This window comes from Brienomyrus brachyistius, chromosome 19 (genome assembly GCF_023856365.1).
Source record: "Brienomyrus brachyistius isolate T26 chromosome 19, BBRACH_0.4, whole genome shotgun sequence".
Classification (NCBI taxonomy): Eukaryota; Metazoa; Chordata; class Actinopteri; order Osteoglossiformes; family Mormyridae; genus Brienomyrus; species Brienomyrus brachyistius.
In genome coordinates, this window is record NC_064551.1 from 5,188,102 (window position 1) to 5,208,559 (window position 20,458).

At 49.4% G+C, this 20,458-nt stretch overlaps 1 long non-coding RNA gene across 6 annotated transcripts; it reads left to right on the plus strand.

Annotated features, from left to right (window-relative positions):
• Positions 1-1,881: 1,881 nt before the first annotated feature.
• On the plus strand, positions 1,882-16,941 carry LOC125714322 (uncharacterized). Of its 6 annotated transcripts, none has more exons than XR_007383641.1 (3): positions 1,882-1,922; positions 15,950-16,028; positions 16,668-16,941. It is a non-coding gene; the product is annotated as an uncharacterized LOC125714322 (long non-coding RNA). The 6 variants fall into 6 exon arrangements; XR_007383636.1 differs by lacking the exon at positions 1,882-1,922 and adding an exon at positions 4,727-5,107; XR_007383640.1 differs by lacking the exon at positions 1,882-1,922 and adding an exon at positions 6,761-6,814.
• Positions 16,942-20,458: the final 3,517 nt, after the last annotated feature.

Below are 20,458 nucleotides of genomic sequence, written 5' to 3' on the forward strand. Positions count from 1 at the left end.
AAGCCCAGCCTTGGCCGAATAGTCGTAGGGCAGACCCTAGAGCAAAGGCCTTAACTCTAACACATAGAGACAGGTGCCACATGTGTGTGAATCCTTTATTTGGCAAGATAGGGGAAAAAAGACATATATACGAAATACAGGCCACACCCCCAAGGGTGGCGAGTGGCGCTGCAGGCTAAGCCTCTGTATCTGTGATCAGAAAGTCGCTGGTTCAAGCCCAGCCTTGGCCGAATAGTCGCAGGGCAGACCCTAGAGCAAAGGCCTTAACTCTAACACATAGAGACAGGTGCCACATGTGTGTGAATCATTTATTTGGCAAGCTAGGGAAAAAAAGACAAATACACGAAAAACAGAATATATCTCCAGGGATGGTGAGTGGCGCTGCAGGCTAAGCCTCTGTATCTGTGATCAGAAGGTTGCTGGTTCAAGCCCAGCCTTGGCCAGATATTCACAGGGCATTTTTTTTTTTGTCAAAAAATTTTTTTTGAAAAATGGACTGGTGGGTGGCTAATCCTCTGTGCTTGTGATCAAGTCAGTGTGCTCGAGCCTGCCCTCAGCAGAATAGTTACAGGGCAGGCCCTCGAGCACACTGACTGATCCTGCAGTGTGATCTCTCTCTCTCACACACACACTCCACACACACACACACACACACCACACACCACACACTCCTCCACACGCCACAGGGCCAGTCAGTGCTTTCAAGGGTCTGCCCAGCAACCACCCTGCTGAGGGCGGGCTTGAACCACCAACCTCAACTTTCCAATCACAAGCACAGCGACTTAGCCCAGTGAGCCACTCACCAGTCCCATTTGTCCCTGATCTGAATTTAACTTTTGACTCTCAAACACGTACGGGTCAGAGCAGATCCAGTGTACGGATCTGTGGCGATTTCTGAACAACTATTTATCCGGATCTGGTTCAGACTCAACTTACTATGTGGCCCCTCAGAATTGGGACACCTGCCTTTACACACACATGAACTTTAATGACATCCCATTCTTAATACACAGGCTTTAATATGGAGTTGGCTCACCCTATGCAGATATAACAGCTTCAACTCTACTGCGAAGGCTGTTCACAAGGATTAGGAGTCTGCTTATGGGAAGTTTTCACCATTCTACTAGGAGAGCATTTGTGAGGTCAGGCACTGATGTTGGATGAGAAGGCCTGGCTCGCAGTCTCTGCGCTGATTCATCCCAAAGGTCACAGGCCACGCCCCCTAGGGTGGCGAGTGGCGCTGCCGGCTAAGCCTCTGTATCTGTGATCAGAAAATCGCAGGTTCAAGCCCAGCCTTGGCCGAATAGTCGCAGGGCAGACCCTAGAGCAAGGGCCTTAACTCTAACACACACAGAGACAGGTGCGACATGTGTGTGGATCCTTTATTTGGCAAGATAGGGAAAAAAAGACATATATACGAAATACAGGCCACGCCCCCCGGGGTGGCGAGTGGCGCTGCAGGCTAAGCCTCTGTATCCGTGATCAGAAAGTCGCTGGTTCAAGCCCAGCCTTGGCCAAATAGTCACAGGGCAGCCCCTAGAGCAAGGGCCTTAACTCTAACCCACAGAGACAGGTGCCACATGTGTGTGAATCCTTTATTTGGCAAGATAGGGGAAAAAAGACATATATACGAAATACAGGCCACGCCCCCTGGGGTGGCGAGTGGCGCTGCAGGCTAAGCCTCTGTATCCGTGATCAGAAAGTCGCTGGTTAAAGCCTAGCCTTGGCCGAATAGTCGCAGGGCAGACCCTAGAGCAAAGGCCTTAACTCTAACACATAGAGACAGGTGCCACATGTGTGTGAATCCTTTATTTGGCAAGATAGGGGAAAAAAGACATATATACGAAATACAGGCCACACCCCCTGGGGTGGCAAGTGGCACTGCAGGCTAAGCCTCTGTATCTGTGATCAGAAAGTCGCAGGTTCAAGCCCAGCCTTGGCCGAGTAGTCGCAGGGCAGACCCTAGAGCAAGGGCCTTAACTCTAACACATAGAGACAGGTGCCACATGTGTGCGAATCCTTTATTTGGCAAGATAGGGGAAAAAAGACAAATACACGAAAAACAGAATATATCTCCAGGGATGGTGAGTGGTGCTGCAGGCTAAGCCTCTGTATCTGTGATCAGAAGGTTGCTGGTTCAAGCCCAGCCTTGGCCAGATATTCACAGGGCATTTTTTTTTTGTCAAAAAAATTTTTTTGAAAAATGGACTGGTGGGTGGCTAATCCTCTGTGCTTGTGATCAAGTCAGTGTGCTCGAGCCTGCCCTCAGCAGAATAGTTACAGGGCAGGCCCTCGAGCACACTGACTGATCCTGCAGTGTGATCTCTCTCTCTCACACACTCCACACACACACACACACACACACAACACACACTCCTCCACACGCCACAGGGCCAGTCAGTGCTTTCAAGGGTCTGCCCGGCAACCACCCTGCTGAGGGCGGGCTTGAACCACCAACCTCAACTTTCCAATCACAAGCACAGCGACTTAGCCCAGTGAGCCACTCACCAGTCCCATTTGTCCCTGATCTGAATTTAACTTTTGACTCTCAAACACGTACGGGTCAGAGCAGATCCAGTGTACGGATCTGTGGCGATTTCTGAACAACTATTTATCCGGATCTGGTTCAGACTCAACTTACTATGTGGCCCCTCAGAATTGGGACACCTGCCTTTACACACACATGAACTTTAATGACATCCCATTCTTAATACACAGGCTTTAATATGGAGTTGGCTCACCCTATGCAGATATAACAGCTTCAACTCTACTGCGAAGGCTGTTCACAAGGATTAGGAGTCTGCTTATGGGAAGTTTTCACCATTCTACTAGGAGAGCATTTGTGAGGTCAGGCACTGATGTTGGATGAGAAGGCCTGGCTCGCAGTCTCTGCGCTGATTCATCCCAAAGGTCACAGGCCACGCCCCCTAGGGTGGTGAGTGGCGCTGCCGGCTAAGCCTCTGTATCTGTGATCAGAAAATCGCAGGTTCAAGCCCAGCCTTGGCCGAATAGTCGCAGGGCAGACCCTAGAGCAAGGGCCTTAACTCTAACCCACAGAGACAGGTGCCACATGTGTGTGAATCCTTTATTTGGCAAGATAGGGAAAAAAAGACATATATACGAAATACAGGCCACGCCCCCTGGGGTGGCGAGTGGCGCTGCAGGCTAAGCCTCTGTATCCGTGATCAGAAAGTCGCTGGTTCAAGCCCAGCCTTGGCCAAATAGTCACAGGGCAGCCCCTAGAGCAAGGGCCTTAACTCTAACCCACAGAGACAGGTGCCACATGTGTGTGAATCCTTTATTTGGCAAGATAGGGGAAAAAAGACATATATACGAAATACAGGCCACGCCCCCAAGGGTGGCGAGTGGCGCTGCAGGCTAAGCCTCTGTATCTGTGATCAGAAAGTCGCTGGTTCAAGCCCAGCCTTGGCCGAATAGTCGCAGGGCAGACCCTAGAGCAAAGGCCTTAACTCTAACACATAGAGACAGGTGCCACATGTGTGTGAATCCTTTATTTGGCAAGCTAGGGAAAAAAAGACAAATACACGAAAAACAGAATATATCTCCAGGGATGGTGAGTGGCGCTGCAGGCTAACCCTCTGTATCTGTGATCAGAAGGTTGCTGGTTCAAGCCCAGCCTTGGCCAGATATTCACAGGGCATTTTTTTTTTTGTCAAAAAATTTTTTTTGAAAAATGGACTGGTGGGTGGCTAATCCTCTGTGCTTGTGATCAAGTCAGTGTGCTCGAGCCTGCCCTCAGCAGAATAGTTACAGGGCAGGCCCTCGAGCACACTGACTGATCCTGCAGTGTGATCTCTCTCTCTCACACACACACTCCACACACACACACACACCACACACTCCTCCACACGCCCAGTCAGTGCTTTCAAGGGTCTGCCCGGCAACCACCCTGCTGAGGGCGGGCTTGAACCACCAACCTCAACTTTCCAATCACAAGCACAGCGACTTAGCCCAGTGAGCCACTCACCAGTCCCATTTGTCCCTGATCTGAATTTAACTTTTGACTCTCAAACACGTACGGGTCAGAGCAGATCCAGTGTACGGATCTGTGGCGATTTCTGAACAACTATTTATCCGGATCTGGTTCAGACTCAACTTACTATGTGGCCCCTCAGAATTGGGACACCTGCCTTTACACACACATGAACTTTAATGACATCCCATTCTTAATACACAGGCTTTAATATGGAGTTGGCTCACCCTATGCAGATATAACAGCTTCAACTCTACTGCGAAGGCTGTTCACAAGGATTAGGAGTCTGCTTATGGGAAGTTTTCACCATTCTACTAGGAGAGCATTTGTGAGGTCAGGCACTGATGTTGGATGAGAAGGCCTGGCTCGCAGTCTCTGCGCTGATTCATCCCAAAGGTCACAGGCCACGCCCCCTAGGGTGGCGAGTGGCGCTGCCGGCTAAGCCTCTGTATCTGTGATCAGAAAATCGCAGGTTCAAGCCCAGCCTTGGCCGAATAGTCGCAGGGCAGACCCTAGAGCAAGGGCCTTAACTCTAACACACACAGAGACAGGTGCCACATGTGTGTGGATCCTTTATTTGGCAAGATAGGGAAAAAAAGACATATATACGAAATACAGGCCACGCCCCCCGGGGTGGCGAGTGGCGCTGCAGGCTAAGCCTCTGTATCCGTGATCAGAAAGTCGCTGGTTCAAGCCCAGCCTTGGCCAAATAGTCACAGGGCAGCCCCTAGAGCAAGGGCCTTAACTCTAACCCACAGAGACAGGTGCCACATGTGTGTGAATCCTTTATTTGGCAAGATAGGGGAAAAAAGACATATATACGAAATACAGGCCACGCCCCCTGGGGTGGCGAGTGGCGCTGCAGGCTAAGCCTCTGTATCCGTGATCAGAAAGTCGCTGGTTAAAGCCTAGCCTTGGCCGAATAGTCGCAGGGCAGACCCTAGAGCAAAGGCCTTAACTCTAACACATAGAGACAGGTGCCACATGTGTGTGAATCCTTTATTTGGCAAGATAGGGGAAAAAAGACATATATACGAAATACAGGCCACGCCCCCTAGGGTGGCGAGTGGCGCTGCAGGCTAAGCCTCTGTATCTGTGATCAGAAAGTCGCAGGTTCAAGCCCAGCCTTGGCCGAATAGTCGCAGGGCAGACCCTAGAGCAAGGGCCTTAACTCTAACACATAGAGACAGGTGCCACATGTGTGCGAATCCTTTATTTGGCAAGATAGGGGAAAAAAGACAAATACACGAAAAACAGAATATATCACCAGGGATGGTGAGTGGCGCTGCAGGCTAAGCCTCTCTATCTGTGATCAGAAGGTTGCTGGTTCAAGCCCAGCCTTGGCCAGATATTCACAGGGCATTTTTTTTTTGTCAAAAAAATTTTTTTGAAAAATGGACTGGTGGGTGGCTAATCCTCTGTGCTTGTGATCAAGTCAGTGTGCTCGAGCCTGCCCTCAGCAGAATAGTTACAGGGCAGGCCCTCGAGCACACTGACTGATCCTGCAGTGTGATCTCTCTCTCTCACACACTCCACACACACACACACACACACACACAACACACACTCCTCCACACGCCACAGGGCCAGTCAGTGCTTTCAAGGGTCTGCCCGGCAACCACCCTGCTGAGGGCGGGCTTGAACCACCAACCTCAACTTTCCAATCACAAGCACAGCGACTTAGCCCAGTGAGCCACTCACCAGTCCCATTTGTCCCTGATCTGAATTTAACTTTTGACTCTCAAACACGTACGGGTCAGAGCAGATCCAGTGTACGGATCTGTGGCGATTTCTGAACAACTATTTATCCGGATCTGGTTCAGACTCAACTTACTATGTGGCCCCTCAGAATTGGGACACCTGCCTTTACACACACATGAACTTTAATGACATCCCATTCTTAATACACAGGCTTTAATATGGAGTTGGCTCACCCTATGCAGATATAACAGCTTCAACTCTACTGCGAAGGCTGTTCACAAGGATTAGGAGTCTGCTTATGGGAAGTTTTCACCATTCTACTAGGAGAGCATTTGTGAGGTCAGGCACTGATGTTGGATGAGAAGGCCTGGCTCGCAGTCTCTGCGCTGATTCATCCCAAAGGTCACAGGCCACGCCCCCTAGGGTGGCGAGTGGCGCTGCCGGCTAAGCCTCTGTATCTGTGATCAGAAAATCGCAGGTTCAAGCCCAGCCTTGGCCGAATAGTCGCAGGGCAGACCCTAGAGCAAGGGCCTTAACTCTAACACACACAGAGACAGGTGCCACATGTGTGTGGATCCTTTATTTGGCAAGATAGGGAAAAAAAGACATATATACGAAATACAGGCCACGCCCCCCGGGGTGGCGAGTGGCGCTGCAGGCTAAGCCTCTGTATCCGTGATCAGAAAGTCGCTGGTTCAAGCCCAGCCTTGGCCAAATAGTCACAGGGCAGCCCCTAGAGCAAGGGCCTTAACTCTAACCCACAGAGACAGGTGCCACATGTGTGTGAATCCTTTATTTGGCAAGATAGGGGAAAAAAGACATATATACGAAATACAGGCCACGCCCCCTGGGGTGGCGAGTGGCGCTGCAGGCTAAGCCTCTGTATCCGTGATCAGAAAGTCGCTGGTTAAAGCCTAGCCTTGGCCAAATAGTCACAGGGCAGACCCTAGAGCAAAGGCCTTAACTCTAACACATAGAGACAGGTGCCACATGTGTGTGAATCCTTTATTTGGCAAGATAGGGGAAAAAAGACATATATACGAAATACAGGCCAGGCCCCCTAGGGTGGCGAGTGGCGCTGCAGGCTAAGCCTCTGTATCTGTGATCAGAAAGTCGCAGGTTCAAGCCCAGCCTTGGCCGAATAGTCGCAGGGCAGACCCTAGAGCAAGGGCCTTAACTCTAACACATAGAGACAGGTGCCACATGTGTGCGAATCCTTTATTTGGCAAGATAGGGGAAAAAAGACAAATACACGAAAAACAGAATATATCACCAGGGATGGTGAGTGGCGCTGCAGGCTAAGCCTCTCTATCTGTGATCAGAAGGTTGCTGGTTCAAGCCCAGCCTTGGCCAGATATTCACAGGGCATTTTTTTTTTGTCAAAAAAATTTTTTTGAAAAATGGACTGGTGGGTGGCTAATCCTCTGTGCTTGTGATCAAGTCAGTGTGCTCGAGCCTGCCCTCAGCAGAATAGTTACAGGGCAGGCCCTCGAGCACACTGACTGATCCTGCAGTGTGATCTCTCTCTCTCACACACTCCACACACACACACACACACACACACAACACACACTCCTCCACACGCCACAGGGCCAGTCAGTGCTTTCAAGGGTCTGCCCGGCAACCACCCTGCTGAGGGCGGGCTTGAACCACCAACCTCAACTTTCCAATCACAAGCACAGCGACTTAGCCCAGTGAGCCACTCACCAGTCCCATTTGTCCCTGATCTGAATTTAACTTTTGACTCTCAAACACGTACGGGTCAGAGCAGATCCAGTGTACGGATCTGTGGCGATTTCTGAACAACTATTTATCCGGATCTGGTTCAGACTCAACTTACTATGTGGCCCCTCAGAATTGGGACACCTGCCTTTACACACACATGAACTTTAATGACATCCCATTCTTAATACACAGGCTTTAATATGGAGTTGGCTCACCCTATGCAGATATAACAGCTTCAACTCTACTGCGAAGGCTGTTCACAAGGATTAGGAGTCTGCTTATGGGAAGTTTTCACCATTCTACTAGGAGAGCATTTGTGAGGTCAGGCACTGATGTTGGATGAGAAGGCCTGGCTCGCAGTCTCTGCGCTGATTCATCCCAAAGGTCACAGGCCACGCCCCCTAGGGTGGTGAGTGGCGCTGCCGGCTAAGCCTCTGTATCTGTGATCAGAAAATCGCAGGTTCAAGCCCAGCCTTGGCCGAATAGTCGCAGGGCAGACCCTAGAGCAAGGGCCTTAACTCTAACCCACAGAGACAGGTGCCACATGTGTGTGAATCCTTTATTTGGCAAGATAGGGAAAAAAAGACATATATACGAAATACAGGCCACGCCCCCTGGGGTGGCGAGTGGCGCTGCAGGCTAAGCCTCTGTATCCGTGATCAGAAAGTCGCTGGTTCAAGCCCAGCCTTGGCCAAATAGTCACAGGGCAGCCCCTAGAGCAAGGGCCTTAACTCTAACCCACAGAGACAGGTGCCACATGTGTGTGAATCCTTTATTTGGCAAGATAGGGGAAAAAAGACATATATACGAAATACAGGCCACGCCCCCAAGGGTGGCGAGTGGCGCTGCAGGCTAAGCCTCTGTATCTGTGATCAGAAAGTCGCTGGTTCAAGCCCAGCCTTGGCCGAATAGTCGCAGGGCAGACCCTAGAGCAAAGGCCTTAACTCTAACACATAGAGACAGGTGCCACATGTGTGTGAATCCTTTATTTGGCAAGCTAGGGAAAAAAAGACAAATACACGAAAAACAGAATATATCTCCAGGGATGGTGAGTGGCGCTGCAGGCTAAGCCTCTGTATCTGTGATCAGAAGGTTGCTGGTTCAAGCCCAGCCTTGGCCAGATATTCACAGGGCATTTTTTTTTTGTCAAAAAATTTTTTTTGAAAAATGGACTGGTGGGTGGCTAATCCTCTGTGCTTGTGATCAAGTCAGTGTGCTCGAGCCTGCCCTCAGCAGAATAGTTACAGGGCAGGCCCTCGAGCACACTGACTGATCCTGCAGTGTGATCTCTCTCTCTCACACACACACTCCACACACACACACACACCACACACCACACACTCCTCCACACGCCACAGGGCCAGTCAGTGCTTTCAAGGGTCTGCCCGGCAACCACCCTGCTGAGGGCGGGCTTGAACCACCAACCTCAACTTTCCAATCACAAGCACAGCGACTTAGCCCAGTGAGCCACTCACCAGTCCCATTTGTCCCTGATCTGAATTTAACTTTTGACTCTCAAACACGTACGGGTCAGAGCAGATCCAGTGTACGGATCTGTGGCGATTTCTGAACAACTATTTATCCGGATCTGGTTCAGACTCAACTTACTATGTGGCCCCTCAGAATTGGGACACCTGCCTTTACACACACATGAACTTTAATGACATCCCATTCTTAATACACAGGCTTTAATATGGAGTTGGCTCACCCTATGCAGATATAACAGCTTCAACTCTACTGCGAAGGCTGTTCACAAGGATTAGGAGTCTGCTTATGGGAAGTTTTCACCATTCTACTAGGAGAGCATTTGTGAGGTCAGGCACTGATGTTGGATGAGAAGGCCTGGCTCGCAGTCTCTGCGCTGATTCATCCCAAAGGTCACAGGCCACGCCCCCTAGGGTGGCGAGTGGCGCTGCCGGCTAAGCCTCTGTATCTGTGATCAGAAAATCGCAGGTTCAAGCCCAGCCTTGGCCGAATAGTCGCAGGGCAGACCCTAGAGCAAGGGCCTTAACTCTAACACACACAGAGACAGGTGCCACATGTGTGTGGATCCTTTATTTGGCAAGATAGGGAAAAAAAGACATATATACGAAATACAGGCCACGCCCCCCGGGGTGGCGAGTGGCGCTGCAGGCTAAGCCTCTGTATCCGTGATCAGAAAGTCGCTGGTTCAAGCCCAGCCTTGGCCAAATAGTCACAGGGCAGCCCCTAGAGCAAGGGCCTTAACTCTAACCCACAGAGACAGGTGCCACATGTGTGTGAATCCTTTATTTGGCAAGATAGGGGAAAAAAGACATATATACGAAATACAGGCCACGCCCCCCGGGGTGGCGAGTGGCGCTGCAGGCTAAGCCTCTGTATCCGTGATCAGAAAGTCGCTGGTTAAAGCCTAGCCTTGGCCGAATAGTCGCAGGGCAGACCCTAGAGCAAAGGCCTTAACTCTAACACATAGAGACAGGTGCCACATGTGTGTGAATCCTTTATTTGGCAAGATAGGGGAAAAAAGACATATATACGAAATACAGGCCACGCCCCCTAGGGTGGCGAGTGGCGCTGCAGGCTAAGCCTCTGTATCTGTGATCAGAAAGTCGCAGGTTCAAGCCCAGCCTTGGCCGAATAGTCGCAGGGCAGACCATAGAGCAAGGGCCTTAACTCTAACACATAGAGACAGGTGCCACATGTGTGCGAATCCTTTATTTGGCAAGATAGGGGAAAAAAGACAAATACACGAAAAACAGAATATATCTCCAGGGATGGTGAGTGGCGCTGCAGGCTAAGCCTCTGTATCTGTGATCAGAAGGTTGCTGGTTCAAGCCCAGCCTTGGCCAGATATTCACAGGGCATTTTTTTTTTGTCAAAAAATTTTTTTTGAAAAATGGACTGGTGGGTGGCTAATCCTCTGTGCTTGTGATCAAGTCAGTGTGCTCGAGCCTGCCCTCAGCAGAATAGTTACAGGGCAGGCCCTCGAGCACACTGACTGATCCTGCAGTGTGATCTCTCTCTCTCACACACTCCACACACACACACACAACACACACTCTTCCACACGCCACAGGGCCAGTCAGTGCTTTCAAGGGTCTGCCCGGCAACCACCCTGCTGAGGGCGGGCTTGAACCACCAACCTCAACTTTCCAATCACAAGCACAGCGACTTAGCCCAGTGAGCCACTCACCAGTCCCATTTGTCCCTGATCTGAATTTAACTTTTGACTCTCAAACACGTACGGGTCAGAGCAGATCCAGTGTACGGATCTGTGGCGATTTCTGAACAACTATTTATCCGGATCTGGTTCAGACTCAACTTACTATGTGGCCCCTCAGAATTGGGACACCTGCCTTTACACACACATGAACTTTAATGACATCCCATTCTTAATACACAGGCTTTAATATGGAGTTGGCTCACCCTATGCAGATATAACAGCTTCAACTCTACTGCGAAGGCTGTTCACAAGGATTAGGAGTCTGCTTATGGGAAGTTTTCACCATTCTACTAGGAGAGCATTTGTGAGGTCAGGCACTGATGTTGGATGAGAAGGCCTGGCTCGCAGTCTCTGCGCTGATTCATCCCAAAGGTCACAGGCCACGCCCCCTAGGGTGGCGAGTGGCGCTGCCGGCTAAGCCTCTGTATCTGTGATCAGAAAATCGCAGGTTCAAGCCCAGCCTTGGCCGAATAATCGCAGGGCAGACCCTAGAGCAAGGGCCTTAACTCTAACACACACAGAGACAGGTGCCACATGTGTGTGGATCCTTTATTTGGCAAGATAGGGAAAAAAAGACATATATACGAAATACAGGCCACGCCCCCCGGGGTGGCGAGTGGCGCTGCAGGCTAAGCCTCTGTATCCGTGATCAGAAAGTCGCTGGTTCAAGCCCAGCCTTGGCCAAATAGTCACAGGGCAGCCCCTAGAGCAAGGGCCTTAACTCTAACCCACAGAGACAGGTGCCACATGTGTGTGAATCCTTTATTTGGCAAGATAGGGGAAAAAAGACATATATACGAAATACAGGCCACGCCCCCTGGGGTGGCGAGTGGCGCTGCAGGCTAAGCCTCTGTATCCGTGATCAGAAAGTCGCTGGTTAAAGCCTAGCCTTGGCCGAATAGTCGCAGGGCAGACCCTAGAGCAAAGGCCTTAACTCTAACACATAGAGACAGGTGCCACATGTGTGTGAATCCTTTATTTGGCAAGATAGGGGAAAAAAGACATATATACGAAATACAGGCCACGCCCCCTAGGGTGGCGAGTGGCGCTGCAGGCTAAGCCTCTGTATCTGTGATCAGAAAGTCGCAGGTTCAAGCCCAGCCTTGGCCGAATAGTCGCAGGGCAGACCCTAGAGCAAGGGCCTTAACTCTAACACATAGAGACAGGTGCCACATGTGTGCGAATCCTTTATTTGGCAAGATAGGGGAAAAAAGACAAATACACGAAAAACAGAATATATCTCCAGGGATGGTGAGTGGCGCTGCAGGCTAAGCCTCTGTATCTGTGATCAGAAGGTTGCTGGTTCAAGCCCAGCCTTGGCCAGATATTCACAGGGCATTTTTTTTTTGTCAAAAATTTTTTTTTGAAAAATGGACTGGTGGGTGGCTAATCCTCTGTGCTTGTGATCAAGTCAGTGTGCTCGAGCCTGCCCTCAGCAGAATAGTTACAGGGCAGGCCCTCGAGCACACTGACTGATCCTGCAGTGTGATCTCTCTCTCTCACACACTCCACACACACACACACAACACACACTCCTCCACACGCCACAGGGCCAGTCAGTGCTTTCAAGGGTCTGCCCGGCAACCACCCTGCTGAGGGCGGGCTTGAACCACCAACCTCAACTTTCCAATCACAAGCACAGCGACTTAGCCCAGTGAGCCACTCACCAGTCCCATTTGTCCCTGATCTGAATTTAACTTTTGACTCTCAAACACGTACGGGTCAGAGCAGATCCAGTGTACGGATCTGTGGCGATTTCTGAACAACTATTTATCCGGATCTGGTTCAGACTCAACTTACTATGTGGCCCCTCAGAATTGGGACACCTGCCTTTACACACACATGAACTTTAATGACATCCCATTCTTAATACACAGGCTTTAATATGGAGTTGGCTCACCCTATGCAGATATAACAGCTTCAACTCTACTGCGAAGGCTGTTCACAAGGATTAGGAGTCTGCTTATGGGAAGTTTTCACCATTCTACTAGGAGAGCATTTGTGAGGTCAGGCACTGATGTTGGATGAGAAGGCCTGGCTCGCAGTCTCTGCGCTGATTCATCCCAAAGGTCACAGGCCACGCCCCCTAGGGTGGCGAGTGGCGCTGCCGGCTAAGCCTCTGTATCTGTGATCAGAAAATCGCAGGTTCAAGCCCAGCCTTGGCCGAATAGTCGCAGGGCAGACCCTAGAGCAAGGGCCTTAACTCTAACACACACAGAGACAGGTGCCACATGTGTGTGGATCCTTTATTTGGCAAGATAGGGAAAAAAAGACATATATACGAAATACAGGCCACGCCCCCCGGGGTGGCGAGTGGCGCTGCAGGCTAAGCCTCTGTATCCGTGATCAGAAAGTCGCTGGTTCAAGCCCAGCCTTGGCCAAATAGTCACAGGGCAGCCCCTAGAGCAAGGGCCTTAACTCTAACCCACAGAGACAGGTGCCACATGTGTGTGAATCCTTTATTTGGCAAGATAGGGGAAAAAAGACATATATACGAAATACAGGCCACGCCCCCTGGGGTGGCGAGTGGCGCTGCAGGCTAAGCCTCTGTATCCGTGATCAGAAAGTCGCTGGTTAAAGCCTAGCCTTGGCCGAATAGTCGCAGGGCAGACCCTAGAGCAAAGGCCTTAACTCTAACACATAGAGACAGGTGCCACATGTGTGTGAATCCTTTATTTGGCAAGATAGGGGAAAAAAGACATATATACGAAATACAGGCCACGCCCCCTAGGGTGGCGAGTGGCGCTGCAGGCTAAGCCTCTGTATCTGTGATCAGAAAGTCGCAGGTTCAAGCCCAGCCTTGGCCGAATAGTCGCAGGGCAGACCCTAGAGCAAGGGCCTTAACTCTAACACATAGAGACAGGTGCCACATGTGTGCGAATCCTTTATTTGGCAAGATAGGGGAAAAAAGACAAATACACGAAAAACAGAATATATCTCCAGGGATGGTGAGTGGCGCTGCAGGCTAAGCCTCTGTATCTGTGATCAGAAGGTTGCTGGTTCAAGCCCAGCCTTGGCCAGATATTCACAGGGCATTTTTTTTTTGTCAAAAAATTTTTTTTGAAAAATGGACTGGTGGGTGGCTAATCCTCTGTGCTTGTGATCAAGTCAGTGTGCTCGAGCCTGCCCTCAGCAGAATAGTTACAGGGCAGGCCCTCGAGCACACTGACTGATCCTGCAGTGTGATCTCTCTCTCTCACACACTCCACACACACACACACAACACACACTCCTCCACACGCCACAGGGCCAGTCAGTGCTTTCAAGGGTCTGCCCGGCAACCACCCTGCTGAGGGCGGGCTTGAACCACCAACCTCAACTTTCCAATCACAAGCACAGCGACTTAGCCCAGTGAGCCACTCACCAGTCCCATTTGTCCCTGATCTGAATTTAACTTTTGACTCTCAAACACGTACGGGTCAGAGCAGATCCAGTGTACGGATCTGTGGCGATTTCTGAACAACTATTTATCCGGATCTGGTTCAGACTCAACTTACTATGTGGCCCCTCAGAATTGGGACACCTGCCTTTACACACACATGAACTTTAATGACATCCCATTCTTAATACACAGGCTTTAATATGGAGTTGGCTCACCCTATGCAGATATAACAGCTTCAACTCTACTGCGAAGGCTGTTCACAAGGATTAGGAGTCTGCTTATGGGAAGTTTTCACCATTCTACTAGGAGAGCATTTGTGAGGTCAGGCACTGATGTTGGATGAGAAGGCCTGGCTCGCAGTCTCTGCGCTGATTCATCCCAAAGGTCACAGGCCACGCCCCCTAGGGTGGTGAGTGGCGCTGCCGGCTAAGCCTCTGTATCTGTGATCAGAAAATCGCAGGTTCAAGCCCAGCCTTGGCCGAATAGTCGCAGGGCAGACCCTAGAGCAAGGGCCTTAACTCTAACCCACAGAGACAGGTGCCACATGTGTGTGAATCCTTTATTTGGCAAGATAGGGAAAAAAAGACATATATACGAAATACAGGCCACGCCCCCTGGGGTGGCGAGTGGCGCTGCAGGCTAAGCCTCTGTATCCGTGATCAGAAAGTCGCTGGTTCAAGCCCAGCCTTGGCCAAATAGTCACAGGGCAGCCCCTAGAGCAAGGGCCTTAACTCTAACCCACAGAGACAGGTGCCACATGTGTGTGAATCCTTTATTTGGCAAGATAGGGGAAAAAAGACATATATACGAAATACAGGCCACGCCCCCAAGGGTGGCGAGTGGCGCTGCAGGCTAAGCCTCTGTATCTGTGATCAGAAAGTCGCTGGTTCAAGCCCAGCCTTGGCCGAATAGTCGCAGGGCAGACCCTAGAGCAAAGGCCTTAACTCTAACACATAGAGACAGGTGCCACATGTGTGTGAATCCTTTATTTGGCAAGCTAGGGAAAAAAAGACAAATACACGAAAAACAGAATATATCTCCAGGGATGGTGAGTGGTGCTGCAGGCTAAGCCTCTGTATCTGTGATCAGAAGGTTGCTGGTTCAAGCCCAGCCTTGGCCAGATATTCACAGGGCATTTTTTTTTTTGTCAAAAAATTTTTTTTGAAAAATGGACTGGTGGGTGGCTAATCCTCTGTGCTTGTGATCAAGTCAGTGTGCTCGAGCCTGCCCTCAGCAGAATAGTTACAGGGCAGGCCCTCGAGCACACTGACTGATCCTGCAGTGTGATCTCTCTCTCTCACACACACACTCCACACACACACACACCACACACTCCTCCACACGCCACAGGGCCAGTCAGTGCTTTCAAGGGTCTGCCCGGCAACCACCCTGCTGAGGGCGGGCTTGAACCACCAACCTCAACTTTCCAATCACAAGCACAGCGACTTAGCCCAGTGAGCCACTCACCAGTCCCATTTGTCCCTGATCTGAATTTAACTTTTGACTCTCAAACACGTACGGGTCAGAGCAGATCCAGTGTACGGATCTGTGGCGATTTCTGAACAACTATTTATCCGGATCTGGTTCAGACTCAACTTACTATGTGGCCCCTCAGAATTGGGACACCTGCCTTTACACACACATGAACTTTAATGACATCCCATTCTTAATACACAGGCTTTAATATGGAGTTGGCTCACCCTATGCAGATATAACAGCTTCAACTCTACTGCGAAGGCTGTTCACAAGGATTAGGAGTCTGCTTATGGGAAGTTTTCACCATTCTACTAGGAGAGCATTTGTGAGGTCAGGCACTGATGTTGGATGAGAAGGCCTGGCTCGCAGTCTCTGCGCTGATTCATCCCAAAGGTCACAGGCCACGCCCCCTAGGGTGGCGAGTGGCGCTGCCGGCTAAGCCTCTGTATCTGTGATCAGAAAATCGCAGGTTCAAGCCCAGCCTTGGCCGAATAGTCACAGGGCAGACCCTAGAGCAAGGGCCTTAACTCTAACACACACAGAGACAGGTGCCACATGTGTGTGGATCCTTTATTTGGCAAGATAGGGAAAAAAAGACATATATACGAAATACAGGCCACGCCCCCTGGGGTGGCGAGTGGCGCTGCAGGCTAAGCCTCTGTATCCGTGATCAGAAAGTCGCTGGTTCAAGCCCAGCCTTGGCCAAATAGTCACAGGGCAGCCCCTAGAGCAAGGGCCTTAACTCTAACCCACAGAGACAGGTGCCACATGTGTGTGAATCCTTTATTTGGCAAGATAGGGGAAAAAAGACATATATACGAAATACAGGCCACGCCCCCTGGGGTGGCGAGTGGCGCTGCAGGCTAAGCCTCTGTATCCGTGATCAGAAAGTCGCTGGTTCAAGCCCAGCCTTGGCCGAATAGTCGCAGGGCAGACCCTAGAGCAAAGGCCTTAACTCTAACACATAGAGACAGGTGCCACATGTGTGTGAATCCTTTATTTGGCAAGATAGGGGAAAAAAGACATATATACGAAATACAGGCCACGCCCCCTAGGGTGGCGAGTGGCGCTGCAGGCTAAGCCTCTGTATCTGTGATCAGAAAGTCGCTGGTTCAAGCCCAGCCTTGGCCGAATAGTCGCAGGGCAGACCCTAGAGCAAAGGCCTTAACTCTAACACATAGAGACAGGTGCCACATGTGTGTGAATCCTTTATTTGGCAAGCTAGGGAAAAAAAGACAAATACACGAAAAACAGAATATATCTCCAGGGATGGTGAGTGGCGCTGCAGGCTAAGCCTCTGTATCTGTGATCAGAAGGTTGCTGGTTCAAGCCCAGCCTTGGCCAGATATTCACAGGGCATTTTTTTTTTTTGTCAAAAAATTTTTTTTGAAAAATGGACTGGTGGGTGGCTAATCCTCTGTGCTTGTGATCAAGTCAGTGTGCTCGAGCCTGCCCTCAGCAGAATAGTTACAGGGCAGGCCCTCGAGCACACTGACTGATCCTGCAGTGTGATCTCTCTCTCTCTCTCACACACACACACTCCACACACACACACACACACACCACACACCACACACTCCTCCACACGCCACAGGGCCAGTCAGTGCTTTCAAGGGTCTGCCCGGCAACCACCCTGCTGAGGGCGGGCTTGAACCACCAACCTCAACTTTCCAATCACAAGCACAGCGACTTAGCCCAGTGAGCCACTCACCAGTCCCATTTGTCCCTGATCTGAATTTAACTTTTGACTCTCAAACACGTACGGGTCAGAGCAGATCCAGTGTACGGATCTGTGGCGATTTCTGAATCGAGTTCAGACTCAACTTCCTATGTGGCCCCTCAGAATTGGGACACCTGCTTTTACACACACATGAACTTTAACGGGCCATCCCCAACACACGAAGGGGCCATCCCCAAACTGTTCTCACAATCTTGGGAGTATGAAATTGTCCAGAATGGCTTTGCGGCATAAAGAGTTCCTATCACTGGAATTAAGATGAATGGATCTTTGTGATGCTGAATTCTAATTCTGATTCTCCACTAAACAGAAAAGGGGGAAATGGCCACACCCGCTGATAAGCTGCTCTGGGCCGGATGTGCCCGGACATTCTGCACACCTGCTCGCCTTGTCCACTGCTGCAGGAAGTAGGACTGTCACCCCTGTTCCTGGATGTTCCCCACAGATATGCCAGCTGCCTGCTATTCAGGTGAAGAGGACATCACACTTAACGCAATCCTAGTCTTACTTTAACTTACTTACTTACTAGTTACTTTAGTCCTGCCGGAGGTTAGGTCAGGTGTAGGGCAGTAACTCTTCTCCATCTTCTCTTTTCCGAGCTGAAACCGAGCCGACTCTACACCATGTGAACCCTCACCTGGACTCCTGGAGATAACTACATGAAACCAACAAGGACTTCATAACTACATGAACTCTAATGAATGTCAATATAAATGCAGTTTCATGCTTCACGGTCGCCCCGAGGAGGATGGGGTCCCCTTCCGAGTCTAGGTTCCTCTCAAGGTTTCTTCCTGCTAGAGAGAGTTTTTCCTTGCCACGGTCACCTCAGGCTTGCTTGGTGGGGTTCTGGCCGGTTAAATGTAAAGTGCTTTGTGACAATGATTGTTGTTGTGTTGTTGAAAGCGCTATATAAATAAATAAATTGAATTGAATCTTACCCTCACTGCCCTGTGTTTTTATCTGCTAGGATGAATGAACTGTCAATTTATCCTATCATTGGGGAGTGAAAATCATCCACTTATATATAGTAAATATAAAATGGATTTATATATATATATATATATATATATATATATATATATATATATATATATATATATATATATATCACATCATAGAATTTTTGGGAGCCTGAATTGACCTAAATTTTCCCACCGTTATAGCACCACTGTCAGCATGTGATTTTTTTTTCCCCATACTGAAGCATCACTTTATGCTTATTGGTCACTATCTACCCACTTGCTCCTTTTGGACAACACACAGGCCATTTCTTCCTTTGGTACTGAGTACCATGCTTGGTGTCAGAACCACATGGTCCGGTGGTGACTATAGGACTGACAGGAGGGGTTCCCGCCTCTTTTGGCCCAGATCTTAGGCAGTCTTCCAGGGCGTGCTACTGTAACAGCCCAACCCCCATGTCCCTGGATGAAGTTCCACAAGAGGGATTTCAGTCAATACTATGTGATATATAATTCATCTACAGTGACTTAAATCAGGATGTGTCCTATATACGAATCATTCTGAAGAGTGTGCTTCATTACCCAATATCTATGCACAATATAATCTGACTCTACATAGAGCACATTACTCACAATGCATTCTGTCACCAAGGAACAACCTTCCATTGTTTCACTACTTCACCTCTTGCCTCATCCTTTTTTGTATCCTTACCTTCCTACCTTGTGCAATCTGCGATTCGAAGTGGTTAGACCACGTAGCCTATTTGTGCTATTCCAGTTGTGTTTGGGCTCTGAACTCCTCTGCTAATGACACGAGGCATTTTAAGTTATGCAGCTCTCGGCTTAAGGACAATGGGACGGGGTATTCAAACCTCAGAAGGAAAGTAAGATCAAATTGACTGGAAAAGAAGGGACTCTTTGCTTGTGCTTGAAATGCCCTACAGAGAGCTAATAACTTCACTGTTGTATTTGCACACAATGGACATTTAGGCTGGTTTTAAGCTAGTTGAGAGCCAGTAGACTAAAGCAAATGTATAATGTAGCAGATAGTGGTCCAGTGGACAGCACTTTGTCTCCAGAGCTACAGGATTGGGGCCCCATGAAAACATCATATTGGGCCCCCAACCCAGACCAATTCACTTATATCCCAATTTTTTTAGGGCCACCGACACTCATCCCCCCCCCACCTTTACATCACCCCTGGGTTGTGGATTGATGTCCCGCCCCTAACAGTTGAGTTTGCATGTCTCCCCCGTTTTTCCTCGGTTTGCACCTGTATAATGTTCATCTAATGACACTACGGCACTTTGCAGCCCCTCAGTGTCCCAGACGCATACGGTTTGCTGAACTGGTGTCTCAGAATTACCCACAGTCTGTGAGTACATGTGCCCCGTGACCAGCTGCAATCCCCCTTGGCTTTGTATCCTGTGCTCCCTAGGAAAGACGCCATGACAATGTCCTGGATAATGGCAAGTTACGTGACAGCAATGCCACTGTCACACGGAGCGAGAGCAACAGCAGCTGGTGTTTTGCACAGCCTGTGATGTAACTCACTTTCCTGATGTGTCAAGAACAGATGCGATTTAAAGTACAGGATTACCAGGGGCATCCCCTAATTAGGCGCTTCAATAAACTTGTTTCATTAAGTTTTCAAAGTTTCTATTTGCCAATAGGTGACTTAAGTGGACCACGCTGCCCCAGAATAGGGTGAAATTGCTCAGTGAAGTTTGCCCTGGGGAGCAATCTCAAGTAGCCCAGTGGCTTCTGACCATGTACGGTATCTGACTTTCGTGCACATGTGGTCCATGTTGCAGAGTACAGAAGGATAAGTGGGGTTACTAATTGGCTCCATTGCTCAATTTCGCACATTTACTCCTTGTTCTGTAGTCTGGATGAAAGAGTTTCCATTCCAACAGAACTGGGGTAAAGAAGTGAATCTGCAACTAATCTGCAAATTAGAGTCGTTGAAATGCGTTTAGCTCACATAAAGCTGCTACATTAATTAGTGTATGATTGATTAAGTCTGATATCTAAAATAATATTTGCCCAAGGATTCACGGCAGCAACATACATCTTTAGTAATATATCTACACGTATCACTAGACACCCATCTAGCACAGGACACACTGAAACATATTATTTATTTCTCTTCTTGTCTCTTGTAATTGAATCATTCTCCCTCATAAACATATTTGATACTGCCGAGTCTGATACATTGATCGGATAATCTACCTCTGCAGGATATGCTTGCGACAGGTGTCAGCACGGAAAAAAAATATCC